Source organism: Zea mays, chromosome 6 (assembly GCF_902167145.1).
Source record: "Zea mays cultivar B73 chromosome 6, Zm-B73-REFERENCE-NAM-5.0, whole genome shotgun sequence".
Lineage (NCBI taxonomy): Eukaryota > Viridiplantae > Streptophyta > Magnoliopsida > Poales > Poaceae > Zea > Zea mays.
Genome location: NC_050101.1, coordinates 148,197,848 through 148,215,127, shown reverse-complemented (window position 1 = coordinate 148,215,127; position 17,280 = coordinate 148,197,848). Strand labels below are relative to the sequence as shown.

Genomic DNA, 17,280 nt, shown 5'->3' with positions numbered 1-17,280 from the left:
GTCTTGGAGGTGCTTCACGATTCGGCTAGTGGTTGTAATTATTGTTTAGATGTTGCAAAATTCATAATTTTATACTTTAGAAAATGAATTAAATAAAACTAATATATATAAGATATTTGGGAACATGACAAATATATAAAAAACTAGAGTGAAATACGCGGAAGAGTGAACCATTGTTTAACGTACACTAGTACAATACCTGTGTATTGCGACGTCACACAATCATATTTGATGGCGTTGGTTGGGGTAGGCCAGACCCTACCAGCAGTGCAACGGCTAAGTGACACACAAGATCATAGTAAATTAGTGTGGTAGACCCTCTCCAACAAATACCCATAAAAATAATTTTAATATCAAAGTGAACATATAGTCCACATATTAGATATTAAACTGATAAGAACAAATATTACATTTTGTCATAGCCAAAAGACTGAGAAATGTATAATAAGTTGAAAAGGAGTCTAACCCTTTTTTTACAGCTCACTCATTCTCCTTTAGCTAGCGGAGCGGTACTATATGGGAGCGCTATATTGCGTGTGGCTCGTGTTGCGGTTGGATGATTTCTCACGTCCTATTTGTGGGATAATGGCCCACTAGTAAGCGAGAAGCGAGAGAGATAAATTGACCTATGCCTATCATATTGAGCTTGTGTTAGTTTCTCATGACTCATATATGGGTTAACGGCCTACTAGGCCCACTGGTAAGCGAGAGAGATAAATTGACTTATGCCTATCATATTGAGCTTGTGTTAGTTTCTCATGACTCATATATGGGTTAACGGCCCACTAGTAGGCGAGAAGCGGGTGAGAGGGGAATAGACATAGGACGTTGGTTTTAAGGGCGTGTTATGTGTGGATGCAATTGGTTTGATGGAGTTAGAGGAGGTTATGAGTGTGAGGTGATTTGGTTGGGTGAATTTTATAAAGTTTAAACTGATGGGTTAGATCAACTCCAAGTATATACCAAAAAAGTATTACAAAAACTCTATATTGGGGTCTTTACTAAAAAAATATTTTCCCCAAAATCTTATCACCTCACAGCAGATCACTAATAATTACCTCCCCAATAATTTAAACCTTACACATTAGCATCCGTGGGTCCATCTGATAGCAGCTGCACGCCCTAAACTAATTAAGATAGAAGTTGCGGAAAAGACTATTGATACTGATTGCAGCGACACACAACTTAATTTGAACAGAACAAACTCCCAACTACCCAGTTCACAAAAGAAGATATTTGCAATGTTAAAGAATGGTACGATATTATTGTTGAATGCTCATTCATATTTCAGTCCTAACACACTGATTCCTGCATAATGCTTGTGTAACGACAACAGGTACCAAGATTAATGTTGGTTACTGTTCACGATTCGAAAATGCTGAAAAAGTGAAGCCTGGAAATCGCAACCTGAAAGAAAACTAAAATCTGAAAATGAAGTAACCTAAGGTATACATATCAAAGGCTAGGTACTATGAGCACAAACTGAACATTGTATTGCAAATTGGTAAATATTATGAGCGAGCTTCAGTTGCTAAGGCACAAGTTTCAGTTCTAAAGGCGCCATAATGAGCGAGTTGACATACTTTTAGACCGGCAAGTTATATGGAAAAATCAGTAAATCTGATGCGAACTATTTGAATTTAGGACATGTATGGATGGATAACAATAAGAACTATCGAAGCTATTTAAATAACTGTATTTTTATCTATTAATCTTTTTGCAATGATGTTATCTGAAAAAGCAAGCCTTAATTTATTTTCTTTGTGCACTACTACCATAGTAGATACCATTTAAGCAAAACTGTAGGCAATTATTTGACATTAGGAAACATACATTAGTTGTTCGCATGGCACTGTTATCGTTTGAAAAAAGTGTAAGCTGATAAAAAAATCAGTAAGAACAATCAGCTCCAGGTCGCATAAATACAAATCAGCACCACCTGAACCATAGGTAACCAAAGTATGTAGACATAACATCCTATGTAAATTCAGCACCAGGTCACATATATAGAAAACAGAAAAAATGTTGATAGGAAGGGTTGAATTTGTGTCAGCATTGGCAACCAACTGAACTTGATAGGCTAAGCAAGAGGGTGGGAAAATTTAAATAATCTCTTTCTTATTTAACCAACTGAACCAAATAGACCAACCAACTGAACTTCATAGACTGAGCATCATTCCCTCCTCCCCACCAAGAACAGGTTCATCTCCTCCCCACTTGCTGAATCATGCAAATGATATATAAATAAAAACATAAGCTGAGAGATACAAACAAGTATATTAGTAACTCATGCCTGACATATTTAGTTTTTCCCAATGAAAAATGATCAATTTGAATTAAGTACATGTATTACTTTGTTATCAGTTGATGGAATGTCGGCTCATGATTTGAGCCCGCAAGAACATATAGTACTTCTTCTGCTCTTCTGGAAACGCAGTGAGAACCATGGTCATAATTCTCTCTTCATCTCTCAGTTTAGCTGGACCTCCTGTTTCCTCACCTCAACAAATAGCTTTTCATTTATAGCTGGACCTTCTTACCAATAGGTCTAAGTCTTCAACATCACATTGCCTTATTTCACTTGTATTGGGCTCAACACTTGATATGGTCTTGTGCTTCTTGTTAGAGGTTTTAGGAGCAGCCAATTCATTAATTTTAGCGAGCCATTTTGGTTGAGTTCTCGGCCTATTCCAGCAATGCATGAATTGAAAAGTTTTCGAATGCTTCTTTCAGCCTTGACAAAGCACATGCCTCCACAACCTGCATACAACAACATCAAAGGGAAATTCGTGTATGTTATAAAAATGTAAGAAAGTTTAAACAAATCCTACTGGTTCAAAGATAGGAAGTACCTTGCCTTGCATTGTAGTACCACTTTGACGCCTTAACTTAATCCGCGATAAACATCGACAAAACTTGTTCACATATTTTTGTATGGTTTCCCACCGGTGCATGAGAATAGATCGGTTTGAGGGACATGTCTTATGGTCGGATGCTAAACCTCAAAATTCAGATGCTACATGAACTCACTGATAAATAAAAAATGCAGTAAAACTCAAAATGATACTTGTCACTCGCAGATTGTTCCAACTCAAAATGAATCAAAATGGTCACACAAGATTCCATTCATAAGCATTTGATTCACATACCATTAACAAATGGGTTGCCACTCGCAGATTGATCCTACTCAATGTATGGGTCTTCACTAGATGAGTAAGGTACTTCTGACATGGAATCGAAATCAACATTAGCAATGTCTACCATTGGTGGACGACACTGTCCAACACACCTTGCCTATCGCCTAGAGCCTAAGAGTAGAGGAAGGTTGAGTCCGTCGCCGTTGGACCTCCACAAATTTGTGCCTCCATTATTCCATTTCAAGTTTCATCGCCACGAAGCCATTGATTTTGCTGCTTGCCGACGGCCACAACACGCTGTTGAAGCCTCGCGCCAGCGGGCTTTCCTTGCCCCCAGACGGACAGGAGCACTTGGGCGTGGTGCCTGCATTGTCGCTCTTCACGCCGAGTCGCCGACGCCGCTATCACAATCCTTCAAGTGATAGCAAACAACACAAAAGTGACAGAGGACGCCCATGATGATAGTAACAAACACTACTGGCATCGATGGCATGCTCGGAGGAAGGACAGAGAGGGGAAAAAGGTGCGTGGTAGAACCTTTTCGGTGTAGAGATTTTTCAGGTGTAGGGATGAGCTTTTTGGTTGCCGTTGCTGCTGATGTCCTTCACGCCGCCGCTGCAGCCACCTACATGCACCCGTCGCACCCGCCTTCATGTCGCTGTCGCAGCTGCTCTGACACCACTGCCTCAGCCGCCCTGTGGGCTTTGTTTGTCCAATATATCAGACTTACTCCTCGTTGCCAAGATAACTTAAGCGTGGCAAACGCCACCGTGTCCTCTTCGACGGCACGCACGAGGAAAGGCTAGGATCAAGACCGAGTCGCCTCGTACCCGCGTCGACGAGTCTCGGTCGGTTCGCGGCTGTGACCGTGGGCGGGGGCAGTAGGTTGGGGAGGAATAATAGAGAGAAGGCCGGGAAGACGAATGAGACGTCCGACGACGGCGAAAATGATGGTGCGCGCATGCTGTGAAACGTCCTCGAGGACGTGCAATAGCCACACGGTCGGTGTTGGGGTTGGTGTCGGACGAATACGGGGAGGAAGGACCTGCTCTCACGTCCTCTGCCGAGAATGGGACGCAGAGGCGGAGACATAGGGTGAAAGGGAAATAGGCTTACACCTTTTTCTAAATGATTTTTATGGTTGAATTGTCCAACACAAACAATTGGACTAACTAGTTTGCTCTAGATTATAAGTTTTACAGGTGCCAAAGGTTCACAACAAACCAATAAAAAGACCAAGAAAAGGGTTCAAATAAAGAGAGCAAAACACAACCCGAAGGCTGCCCTGGTCTGGCGCACGGGAACCGAACTCCGAACTTGCCACCTTCGGGAATTCTGAGAGCCGCTCTGCTATAATTCACCGGACTGTCTGGTGTAGCACCGGACTGTCCGGTGTGCCAGCGGAGTAACGGCTACACGGCGCCAACGGTCGTCTGCAATGGAACAGTAAAAGTGAACAGTGAGCGCCTGCGTGCGCAGAAGTCAGAGCAGCGCCAGAAGACGCACCGGACAGTGAATAGTGACTGTTCGGTGCACCACCAGACTGTCCGGTGGCCCACCTGTCAGAAGCTCCAACGGTCAGAACCCAACGACCGGGTGACGTGGCTGGCGCGCGCCATGCGACAGAAGCCCTCACCAACGGTCACTTTGGTGGTTGGGGCTATAAATACCCCCAACCACCCACCATTCATCAAATCCAAGTTTTCAGCCATCAAACCTCATACAAGAGCTCTAGACTTCATTCCAATATACAAACAAAGAGATCAAATCCTCTCCCAAGTCCAAAGATCATTCCAATCAAATAGTGACTAGGGATTGAGAAGAGAAGCTCACTCGGTCTAGGTGACAGTTTGAGAGAGGGAAAGGGTTGAAAGAGACCCGGTCTTTGTGACCACCTCAACGGGGAGTAGGTTTGCAAGAACCGAACCTCGGTAAAAACAAATCACCGTGTCATCTGTTCTTATTCGCTTGTGATTTGTTTTCGCCCTCTCTTTCGGACTCGTTTACATTTCTAACGCTAACCCCGACTTGTAGTTGTGCTTAAACTTTATAAATTTTAGATTTGCCTATTCACCCCCCTCTAGGCGACTTTCAATTGATATCAAAGGTTGGTACTTCATTAGAGCCAAACCACTCGAAGTGATGTCGGGAGCATCCGCCATGAGGGACATCGGGATCGCCGACAAGTCCGCAAGCTCGGGGAGAACGCATTCAAGGGAGTCCGCCCACAAGCACAAGGAGGAATCCTCTTCCTCCATCAAGTCCCAATGGAAGGGTGACAAGAAGAAGAAGATGAAGAAGGTGGTCTACTACGAGACCGACTCTTCGTCACCCTCCACCTCCGGCTCGGAATCGACATCCGCCACTTCTAAACGCCATGAGCGCAAGAAGTATAGTAAGATGCCCCTTCGCTACCCTCGTATTTCAAAACGCACTCCATTACTTTTCGTCCCATTAGGCAAACCACCTATGTTTGAAGGTGAAGATTATTCTATGTGGAGTTATAAAATGAGGCATCACCTAACCTCACTCCACAAAAGCATATGGGATATTGTTGAGTATGGAGCGCAGGTACCAAAAAAGGGGGACAAGGATTATGATTCGGAGGAGGTCGAACAAATCCAACACTTCAACTCCCAAGCCACCACTATACTCCTCGCCTCTCTAAGTCGAGAGGAGTATAATAAGGTGCAAGGGTTGAAGAGTGCAAAGGAGATTTGGGACATGCTCAAGACCGCGCACGAAGGAGACGAGGTGACCAAGATCACCAAGCGGGAAACGATCGAGGGGGAGCTCGGTCGCTTCATGCTTCACCAAGGAGAGGAGCCACAAGCCATGTACAACCGACTCAAAACCTTGGTGAACCAAGTGCGCAACCTCGGGAGCACCAAATGGGATGACCATGAAATGGTCAAGGTTATTCTTAGATCACTCGTTTTTCTTAACCCTACTCAAGTTCAATTAATTTGTGGTGATCCAAGATATAAACTAATGTCTCCCGAGGAAGTGATAGGAAAGTTTGTGAGCTTTGAGCTAATGATCAAAGGCTCCAAATAAATCATCGAGCGAGGCGCCACCTCCACACCCGAGGTGCAACCCGTCGCCTTCAAAGCAACGGAGGAGAAGAAGGAAGAGTCTACACCAAGTAGGCTTCCTATCGACGCCTCCAAGCTCGACAACGAGGAGATGACTTTAATCATCAAAAGCTTTCGCCAAATCCTCAAGCAAAGGAAAGGGAGAGATTACAAGCCCCGTTCCAAGAAGGTGTTCTACAAGTGTGGTAAGCCCGGTCACTTTATAGCAAAATGTCTTATTTCTAGTGACAGGGGCGACGACAAGAGGGGGAAGAAGAAGGAGAAGAAGAGGTACTACAAGAAGAAGGGCGGCGATGTCCATGTTTGCCGCGAGTGGGACTCCGACGAGAGCTCCAGCGACTTTTCCTCCGACGAGGACGCCGCAAACATCGCCGTCAACAAAGGTCTCCTCTTCCCCAACGTCGGCCACAAGTGCCTCATGGCAAAGGACGACAAGAAGAAGAAGGTAAAATCAAGATCCTCCACTAATTATGCAACCTCTAGTGATGAGGATATTTCTAGTGATGATGAGGACAACTTGCTTACTCTTTTTGCCAATCTTAACATGCAACAAAAAGAGAAATTGAATGAATTGATTAGTGTTATTCATGAGAAGGATGAACTCTTGGATAGCCAAGAGGACTTCCTTATTAAGTAAAACAAAAAGCATGTTAAGGTTAAAAATGCTTATGCTCTAGAGGTAGAAAAATGTGAAAAATTAACTAGTGAGCTAAGCACTTGCCATGCCACTATTTCTAGCCTTAGAAATGAAAATACCAAATTAATTGCTAAGGTTGAGAAATCAAATGTTTGTGATGATTCAATTGTTAATGATAATGCTAGTTTAATTGCTAAGATTGACAAATTGAATGCATCTCTCTCTAGCCTTAAAAATGAGAATGAAAAATTAATTGCTAAGGCTAAAGATTTAATTGTTTGCAATGCTTCTATTTCCAATCTTAGAGATGAGAATGCTATTTTACATGCTAAGATTGTTGAATTAAATACTTGCAAACTCTCTACATCTACTGTTGAGCATGTTACTATTTGCACTAGATGTAGAGACATTAATGTTGATGCTATTCATGATCACCTAGCTTTAATTAAACAACAAAATGATCACATAGCTCAACTTAGTGCCAAAATTAATGAGCATGACTTAGAAAATGAAAATTTTAAATTTGCTAGAAGCATGCTCTATAGTGGGAGACGCCCTGTCATTAATGATGGCATTGGCTTCCAACAGGGAGGCAATGTCAAACTCAATGCTCCTAAAAAATTGTCCAACTTTGTTAAGGATAAGGCTCCCATGGCTCAGGATAACGAGGGTTACATTTTATACCCTGTCGGCTATCCTGGGCACAAAATTAGGAAAATTCACTCTAGGAAGTCTCACTCTGGCTCTCATCATGCTTTTATGTATAAGAGTGAGGCATCTAGCTCTAGGCAATCAATCCATGTTAAATTGCCTAAAAAGAAAGCTCCTATTGCATCAAATGATCATAACATTTCATTTAAGACTTTTGATGCTTCTTATGTGCTCACTAATAAATCAGGCAAAGTAGTTGCCAAATATGTTGGGGCCAAACACAAGGGATTAAAGACTTGTGTTTGGGTACCCAAGGTGCTTGTTTCTAATGTGAAAGGACCCAAGACCATTTGGGTACTTAAGAACAAGGCCTAAAATTGTTTTGTAGGTTTATGCATCCGGGGGCTCAAGTTGGATCATTGATAGCGGGTGCACAAACCACATGACTGGGGAGAAAATGATGTTCTCCTCCTACAAGAAAAACCAAAATCCCCAAAGAGCTATCACATTCGGGGATGGAAATCAAGGTTTGGTCAAAGGACTTGGTAAAATTGCTATATCACCTGATCATTCTATTTCCAATGTTTTTCTTGTAAATTCTTTAGATTACAATTTGCTTTCCGTTTCTCAATTATGTAAACTGGGCTACAACTGTCTCTTTACGGATATAGGTGTTACTGTCTTTAGAAGAAGTGATGATTCGGTAGCATTTAAGGGAGTGTTAGAGGGTCAGCTATACTTAGTTGATTTTAATAGAGCTGAACTCGACACTTGCTTAATTGCTAAGACTAACATGGGTTGGCTCTGGCACCGCTGATTAGCCCACGTTGGGATGAAGAATCTTCATAAGCTTCTAACGGGATAACACATTTTGGGACTAACAAATGTTCATTTTGAGAAAGATAGGGTTTGTAGCGCATGTCAAGCAGGGAAGCAAGTTGGTGTTCATCATCCACACAAGTACTGTCTAGTTATTGTGGATGATTATTCTCGCTTCACTTGGGTGTTCTTTTTGCAGGATAAATCTCAAACTGAGAGCACCTAGAGGGGGGGGGTGAATAGGTGATCCTGTAAAACTTAAAAATTGAAGCCACAAAACTTTGATTAAGCGTTAGCATAGTTAATGCCAAGTGGCTAGAGAGGAGATCTTGCACAATACGATAACCACAAGGAGTTCAACACAGAGAAGACACAGTGGTTTATCCCGTGGTTCGGCCAAGTACAAAACTTGCCTACTCCACGTTGTGGCGTCCCAACGGACGAGAGTTGCACTCAACTCCTCTCAAGTGATCCAATGATCAACTTGAATACCACAGTGTTATGCTTTTCTTTTCTTATCGCGTTTGCGAGGAATCTCCACAACTTGGAGTCTCTCGCCCTTACACTTGAAGTTCACAAAGAAGCACGGAGTAAGGGAGAGAAGCAACACACACAAATCCACAGCAAAATGCACACACACACACAGCCAAGAATCGAGCTCAAAAGACTATCTCAAAGTTCTCACTAGAACGGAGCTCAAATCACTGAGAATGACAAACGAATGTGCAAAGACTGAGTGTGGATGATCAAGAATGCTCTAAGGTTGCTTCGTTATTTCCTCCATGCGCCTAGGGGTCCCTTTTATAGCCCCAAGGCAGCTAGGAGCCGTTGAGAGCAAATCTGGAAGGCCATTCTTGCCTTCTGTCATCGGGCGCATCGGACAGTCCGGTGCCCGATTTCCTTCCTTAAATGGCGAAGCCGACCGTTGGCGGCCAGAGAGCCGTTGGCGCACCGGACATGTCCGGTGCACACCGGACAGTCCGGTGCCCCCTTCCGACCGTTGGCCCAGCCACGTGTCGCGCGCAGATTCCGCGGCCGATCGTTGGCCCGGCCGACCGTTGGCTCACCGGACAGTCCGGTGCACACCAGACAGTCCGGTGAATTTTAGCCGTACGCCGTTGGCGAATTCCCGAGAGCGGCCAGTTCGCTCGAGGCGCACCGGACACTGTCCGGTGCACCACCGGACAGTCCGGTGCCCCAGACCGAAACAGCCTTTTGGCTGTACACAGCCAACTCTTCTCTTTTCTTCTTCTTTCTGTTTCTAATACTTAGACACGTATATTAGTACACAAAACCAATGTACTAAGACTTAGAAACATACCTTTGCTCTTGTTTTGCACTTTGTCCATCCATAAGCATGAATTCACATTTAAGCACTTGTGTTGGCACTCAATCACCAAAATACTTAGAAATGGCCCAAGGGCACATTTCCCTTTCAATCTCCCCTTTTTTGGTGATTTATGCCAACACAACATAAAGCAACTAGAACAAGTGCAATATCACTTCAAATAAAACTCAAATTTATTTTGATTCAATTTTGGCATATATGGATCATCCTTTGCCACCACTTGGTTTGTTTTTGCAAATCAAACTCAAATCTCTATCTCTAAGTCAAACACACATGTTGAAGCATAAAGAGAGTCATTCCAAAAGAGATTGATCAAAGATTTCAAAAACTCCCCCTTTTTCCCATAATCAACACTTCTCCCCACAAGAAGCCAACTTTTGACAAGGGAGACAACAAAAGAGTTTTGACAAACCAACTCCCCCTTTTTCCCATAATCAACACTTCTCCCCACAAGAAGCCAACTTTTGACAAGAGAGACAACAAAAGAGTTTTGACAAACCAAAAGCTCTATTCTACTGTTTTCAAAATCTCTCAAGTGGTAGCTGATCCATTTATCGCTTTGGCCTTTATTTTCTCCCCCTTTGGCATTAAGCACCAAAACGGGATCAATCTTGGCCCTTTTAACCCCATTGCCTCACCAAAATCTTCAATAAGAATACAAGGGCAATGAGAGAGCATGAGATGAACTTGGAATAAGTTACCCTCTCATCGGAGTGCAGTGGAAGTCTTTCATGGTCCAAGTCCACCTTTTCCCTTTCAATTCTCCTTGGAGACTAAAATAACCAAACTCAAGTACATGGTTAGTCTCAAAGGGTCAAGTTGTAGCACAGCTCCCCTAAATATGTGCATCACTTGCAAACAGGACTTGTGAGGTCCAGAGAGTGTTTGTACAACTTGAGCACCACAATAAGCAACAAAATGCAGAATGAACATGATCAAAGGCATAAACACATGTATGCTATAAATCAATCCAAGTTCCGCGAATCTAAGACATTTAGCTCACTACGCAACCTGCAAAAGGTCTTCTCATCTAGAGGCTTGGTAAAGATATCGGCTAGCTGGTTCTCGGTGCTAACATGAAACACTTCGATATCTCCCTTTTGCTGGTGGTCTCTCAAAAAGTGATGCCGGATGTCTATGTGCTTTGTGCGGCTGTGTTCAACAGGATTTTCCGCCATGCGGATAGCACTCTCATTATCACATAGGAGTGGGACTTTGCTCAGATTGTAGCCAAAGTCCCGGAGAGTTTGCCTCATCCAAAGTAGTTGCGCGCAACACTGTCCTGCGGCAACATACTCGGCCTCAGCGGTGGATAGGGCAACGGAGGTTTGTTTCTTAGAGTTCCATGACACCAGGGACCTTCCTAAGAATTGGCACGTCCCTGATGTACTCTTCCTATCGACCTTACATCCAGCATAGTCGGAATCTGAGTATCCAACCAAGTCAAAGGTAGACCCCTTTGGATACCAGAGCCCGAAGCAAGGCGTAGCAACCAAATATCTAAGAATTCGCTTCACCGCCACTAAGTGACACTCCTTAGGATCGGATTGAAATCTAGCACACATGCATACGCTAAGCATAATATCCGGTCTACTAGCACATAAATAAAGCAAAGAACCTATCATGGACCGGTATGCTTTTTGATCAACGGACTTACCTCCTTTGTTGAGGTCGGTGTGTCCGTTGGTTCCCATCGGAGTCTTTGCGGGCTTGGCGTCCTTCATCCCAAACCGCTTTAGCAAGTCTTGCGTGTATTTCGTTTGGGAGATGAAGGTGCCGTCCTTGAGTTGCTTCACTTGGAACCCAAGGAAGTAGTTCAACTCGCCCATCATCGACATCTCAAATTTCTGCGTCATCACCCTGCTAAACTATTCACAAGACTTTTGATTAGTAGAGCCAAATATTATGTCATCGACATAAATTTGGCACACAAAAAGATCACCATTGCAAGTCTTAGTAAAAAGAGTTGGATCGGCTTTCCCAACCTTGAAAGCATTAGCAATTAAAAAGTCTCTAAGGCATTCATACCATGCTCTTGGGGCTTGCTTAAGTCCATAGAGCGCCTTAGAGAGCTTACACACATGGTCGGGGTACCGTTCATCCTCGAAGCCAGGGGGTTGCTCTACGTACACCTCCTCCTTGATCGGCCCGTTGAGGAACGCGCTCTTCACATCCATTTGGTACAACCTGAAAGAATGGTGAGCGGCATATGCTAGCAAGATACGAATTGATTCTAGCCTAGCCACAGGAGCAAAAGTCTCCTCAAAGTCCAAACCTGCGACTTGGGCATAACCTTTTGCCACAAGTCGAGCCTTGTTCCTTGTCACCACCCCGTGCTCGTCCTGTTTGTTGCGGAACACCCACTTGGTTCCCACAACATTTTGCTTGGGACGAGGCACCAGTGTCCAAACTTCATTGCGCTTGAAGTTGTTGAGTTCCTCTTGCATGGCCAATACCCAATCCGGATCTAGCAAGGCCTCCTCTACCCTGAAAGGCTCAATAGAAGAGACAAAGGAGTAATGCTCACAAAAATTAACTAATCGAGATCGAGTAGTTACTCCCTTGCTAATGTCACCCAAAATTTGGTCGACGGGATGATCCCTTTGAATCACCGCTCGAACTTGGGTTGGAGGTGGCGGTTGCGCTTCTTCCTCCATCACGTGATCATCTTGTGCTCCCCCTTGATCGCACACCTCCTCTTGATGAACCTGTTCATCGTCTTGAGTTGGGGGATGCACCGTAGTTGAGGAAGATGGTTGATCTTGCTCCAATTTCTCCCGAGGCCGTACATCTCCAATCGTCATGGTGCGTATCGCGGCCGTTGGAACGTCTTCGTCATCTACATCATCAAGATCAACAACTTGCTCTCTTGGAGAGCCATTAGTCTCATCAAATACAACGTCGCTAGAGACTTCAACCAAACCCGATGATTTGTTGAAGACCCTATACGCCTTTGTATTTGAATCATAACCTAACAAAAACCCTTCTACAGCTTCAGGAGCAAATTTAGAATTTCTACCCTTCTTTACTAGAATGTAGCACCTGCTCCCAAATACACGGAAGTAAGATACATTGGGTTTGTTACCGGTTAGTAGCTCATACGAAGTCTTCTTGAGGAGGCGATGAAGGTAGACCCTGTTGATGGCGTGGCAAGCCGTGTTCACGGCTTCCGACCAAAAACGCTCGGGGGTCTTGAATTCTCCAAGCATCGTCCTCGCCATATCAATTAGCGTCCTGTTCTTCCTCTCTACCACACCATTTTGTTGTGGTGTGTAGGGAGCGGAGAACTCGTGCTTGATCCCTTCCTCCTCAAGGAACTCTTCCACTTGAAGGTTCTTGAACTCGGACCCGTTGTCGCTCCTTATCTTCTTCACCTTGAGTTCAAACTCATTTTGAGCTCTCCTGAGGAAGCGCTTGAGGGTCCCTTGGGTTTCAGACTTATCCTGCAAAAAGAACACCCAAGTGAAGCGGGAAAAGTCATCAACAATAACTAGACCATACTTACTTCCTCCTATGCTCAGATAGGCGACGGGTCCGAAGAGGTCCATATGTAGCAGCTCCAGGGGTCTTGATGTGGTCATCACATTCTTACTGTGATGCGTTCCTCCCACCTGTTTACCTACCTGACAAGCTGCACAAGGTCTATCTTTTTCGAATTGTACGTTAGTCAAACCTATCACGTGTTCTCCCTTTAGAAGCTTGTGTAGGTTCTTCATCCCTACATGTGCTAAGCGGCGATGCCACAGCCAGCCCATGCTAGTCTTAGCTATTAAGCATGCATCTAGACCGGCCTCCTCTTTTGCAAAATCAACTAAATAAAGTTTGCCGTCTAATACACCCTTAAAAGCTAGTGAACCATCACTTCTTCTAAAGACAGATACATCTACATTTGTAAAAAGACAATTATATCCCATATTGCATAGTTGGCTAACAGATAGCAAATTGTAGCCAAGAGACTCAACTAAAAACACATTAGAGATAGAGTGCTCATTAGAAATTGCAATTTTACCTAACCCTTTTACCTTGCCTTGATTCCCATCACCGAATATAATTGAATCTTGGGAATCTTTATTCTTGACATAGGAGGTGAACATCTTCTTCTCCCCCGTCATATGGTTTGTGCATCCGCTGTCGATAATCCAGCTTGAACCCCCAGATGCATAAACCTGCAAGGCAAATTTAGGCTTGGGTCTTAGGTACCCAACTCATGTTGGGTCCTACAAGGTTAGTGCAAATATCCTTAGGGACCCAAATGCAAGTTTTGTCTCCCTTGCATTTTGCCCCTAACTTCCTAGCAACTATTTTCCTATCCTTTCTACAAATAGCAAAGGAAGCATTTAAAGCACAATAAATTGTAGAAGGTTCATTCACTACTTTCCTAGGAGCATGAATAACATTCTTTCTAGGCACATGATGAATAGTATTTCTCCTAGACATATTTCTACCATGCATATAGGAAGAACTAGAAGCAACCATGGCATGAGAGTTAAAGTCATCATAAGCATTAAAACTCCTATAAGCATTTCTAGTTTGTCTCCTATCATGATACATAAAAGCATGGTTCCTTTTAGTACTTTTGGCCATAGGGGCCTTCCCTTTCTCCTTGGCGGAGATGGGAGCCTTATGGCTTGTTAAGTTCTTGGCTTCCCTCTTGAAGCCAAGTCCATCCTTAATTGAGGGGTGTCTACCAACCGTGTAGGCATCCCTAGCAAATTTTAGTTTCTCAAAATCACTTTTGCTAGTCTCAAGTTGGGTATTAAGACTAGCCACCTCTTCATTTAATTTAGAAATGCAAGCTAGGTGTTCACTATAAGCATCAATGTTAATATCTTTACACCTAGTGCAAGTTATAACATTCTCTACGCAAGAGTTAGATTTACTAGCAATCTTAGCATTCAAGTCATTATTAATGCTCCTTAAGCTAGAAATTGTCTCATGGCAAGAAGATAATTCACAAGAAAGCATTTCGTTTCTTTTAACTTCTAAAGCATGAGATTTTTGTGCTTCTACAAATTTATCATGTTCATCATATAACAAATCCTCTTGCTTTTCTAAAAGCCTATCCTTTTCATTCAAGGCATCAATTAACTCATTAATTTTGCCAATTTTAATTCTATCTAGACCTTTAAATAAACTAGAATAGTCTATTTCATTGTCGTCACTAGAATCATCATCACTAGAAGAATAAGTGGTACTTTCTCGAGTACATACCTTCTTCTCCTTCGCCATGAGGCATGTGTGATGCTCGTTGGGGAAGAGGGACGACTTGTTGAAGGCGGTGGCGGCGAGTCCTTCATTGTCGGAGTCGGAGGAGGAGCAATCCGAATCCCACTCCTTTCCGATATGTGCCTCGCCCTTGGCCTTCTTGTAATGTTTCTTCTTTTCCCTCTTGCTCCCGAGTTCCTGGTCACTTTCATTATCGGGACAGTTAGCAATAAAATGACCAATCTTACCGCATTTGAAGCATGAGCGCTTCCCTTTGGCTTTGGTCTTGCTTGACTGTCCCTTGCGACCCTTGAGCGCTGTCTTGAATCTCTTGATGATGAGAGCCATCTCTTCATCATTAAGTCCGACCGCCTCAATTTGTGCCACCTTGTTAGGTAGCGCCTCCTTGCTTCTTGTTGCTTTGAGAGCAAGAGGTTGCGGCTCGTTGATCGGTCCATTCAAGGCGTCGTCCACGTACCTTGCCTCCTTGATCATCATTCGCCCACTTACGAATTTTCCAAGGACTTCTTCGGGCGACATTTTGGTGTACCTGGGATTCTCACGAATATTATTCACCAAATGAGGATCAAGAACGGTAAAGGACCTTAGCATCAGTCGGACGACGTCGTGGTCCGTCCATCGCGTGCTTCCATAGCTCCTTATTTTGTTGATAAGGGTCTTGAGCCGGTTGTATGTTTGAGTTGGCTCCTCGCCCCTTATCATTGCGAACCGTCCAAGCTCGCCCTCCACCAACTCCATCTTGGTGAGCAAGGTGACGCCGTTCCCCTCATGAGAGATCTTGAGGGTGTCCCATATTTGCTTGGCGTTATCCAAGCCGCTCACTTTGTTGTATTCATCCCTGCACAAAGAAGCTAGAAGAACAGTAGTAGCTTGTGCATTCTTATGTATTTGCTCATTAATGAACATGGGACTATCCGAACTATCAAAGTGCATTCCACTTTCTACAATCTCCCATATACTAGGATGGAGAGAGAATAGGTGACTACGCATTTTGTGGCTCCAAAATCCGTAGTCCTCTCCATCAAAGTGTGGGGGCTTGCCGAGTGGAATGGAGAGCAAATGTGAACTTGAACTATGCGGAATACGAGAGTAGTCAAAAGAAAAGTTCGAATTGACCGGTTTCTTTTTCTCGTAGTCGTTGTGGTCGTCGTCCTTTTGGGAGGAAGTAGACTCATCGCTGTCGTAGTAGACGATCTCCTTGATGCGTCTTGTCTTCTTCTTCTTCCCATCTTTGCGTCTGTGGCCCGAGCCCGAGTCGTTGGACTTGTCATCCCTTGGCTCGTTGACGAAAGACTCCTTCTCCTTGTCGTTGATCACGATTCCCTTCCCTTTAGGATCCATCTCTTCGGGCGATTAGTCCCTCCTTGAAGAGAACGGCTCTGATACCAATTGAGAGCACCTAGAGGGGGGGGTGAATAGGTGATCCTGTAAAACTTAAAAACTGAAGCCACAAAACTTTGATTAAGCGTTAGCACAGTTAATGCCAAGTGGCTAGAGAGGAGATCTTGCACAATACGATAACCACAAGGAGTTCAACACAGAGAAGACACAGTGGTTTATCCCGTGGTTCGGCCAAGTACAAAACTTGCCTACTCCACGTTGTGGCGTCCCAACGGACGAGAGTTGCACTCAACTCCTCTCAAGTGATCCAATGATCAACTTGAATACCACAGTGTTATGCTTTTCTTTTCTTATCGCGTTTGCGAGGAATCTCCACAACTTGGAGTCTCTCGCCCTTACACTTGAAGTTCACAAAGAAGCACGGAGTAAGGGAGAGAAGCAACACACACAAATCCACAGCAAAATGCACACACACACAGCCAAGAATCGAGCTCAAAAGACTATCTCAAAGTTCTCACTAGAACGGAGCTCAAATCACTGAGAATGACAAACGAATGCGCAAAGACTGAGTGTGGATGATCAAGAATGCTCTAAGGTTGCTTCGTTATTTCCTCCATGCGCCTAGGGGTCCCTTTTATAGCCCCAAGGCAGCTAGGAGCCGTTGAGAGCAAATCTGGAAGGCCATTCTTGCCTTCTGTCATCGGGCGCACCGGACAGTCCGGTGCACACCGGACAGTGTCCGGTGCCCGATTTCCTTCCTTAAATGGCGAAGCCGACCGTTGGCGGCAAGAGAGCCGTTGGCGCACCGGACATGTCCGGTGCACACTGGACAGTCCGGTGCCCCCTTCCGACCGTTGGCCCAGCCACGTGTCGCGCGCAGATTCCGCGGCCGATCGTTGGCCCGGCCGACCATTGGCTCACCGGACAGTCCGGTGCACACCGGACAGTCCGGTGAATTTTAGCCGTACGCCGTCGGCGAATTCCCGAGAGCGGCCAGTTCGCTCGAGGCGCACCGGACACTGTCCG

General features: G+C 44.4%; 1 non-coding gene across 1 annotated transcript; it reads right to left on the bottom strand.

The window, feature by feature from the left end:
* Positions 1-241: 241 nt before the first annotated feature.
* On the bottom strand, positions 242-443 carry LOC111589693 (U2 spliceosomal RNA). The gene has a single exon (XR_004850936.1). It is a non-coding gene; the product is annotated as a U2 spliceosomal RNA (small nuclear RNA).
* Between the last annotated feature and the right edge of the window lie 16,837 nt (positions 444-17,280).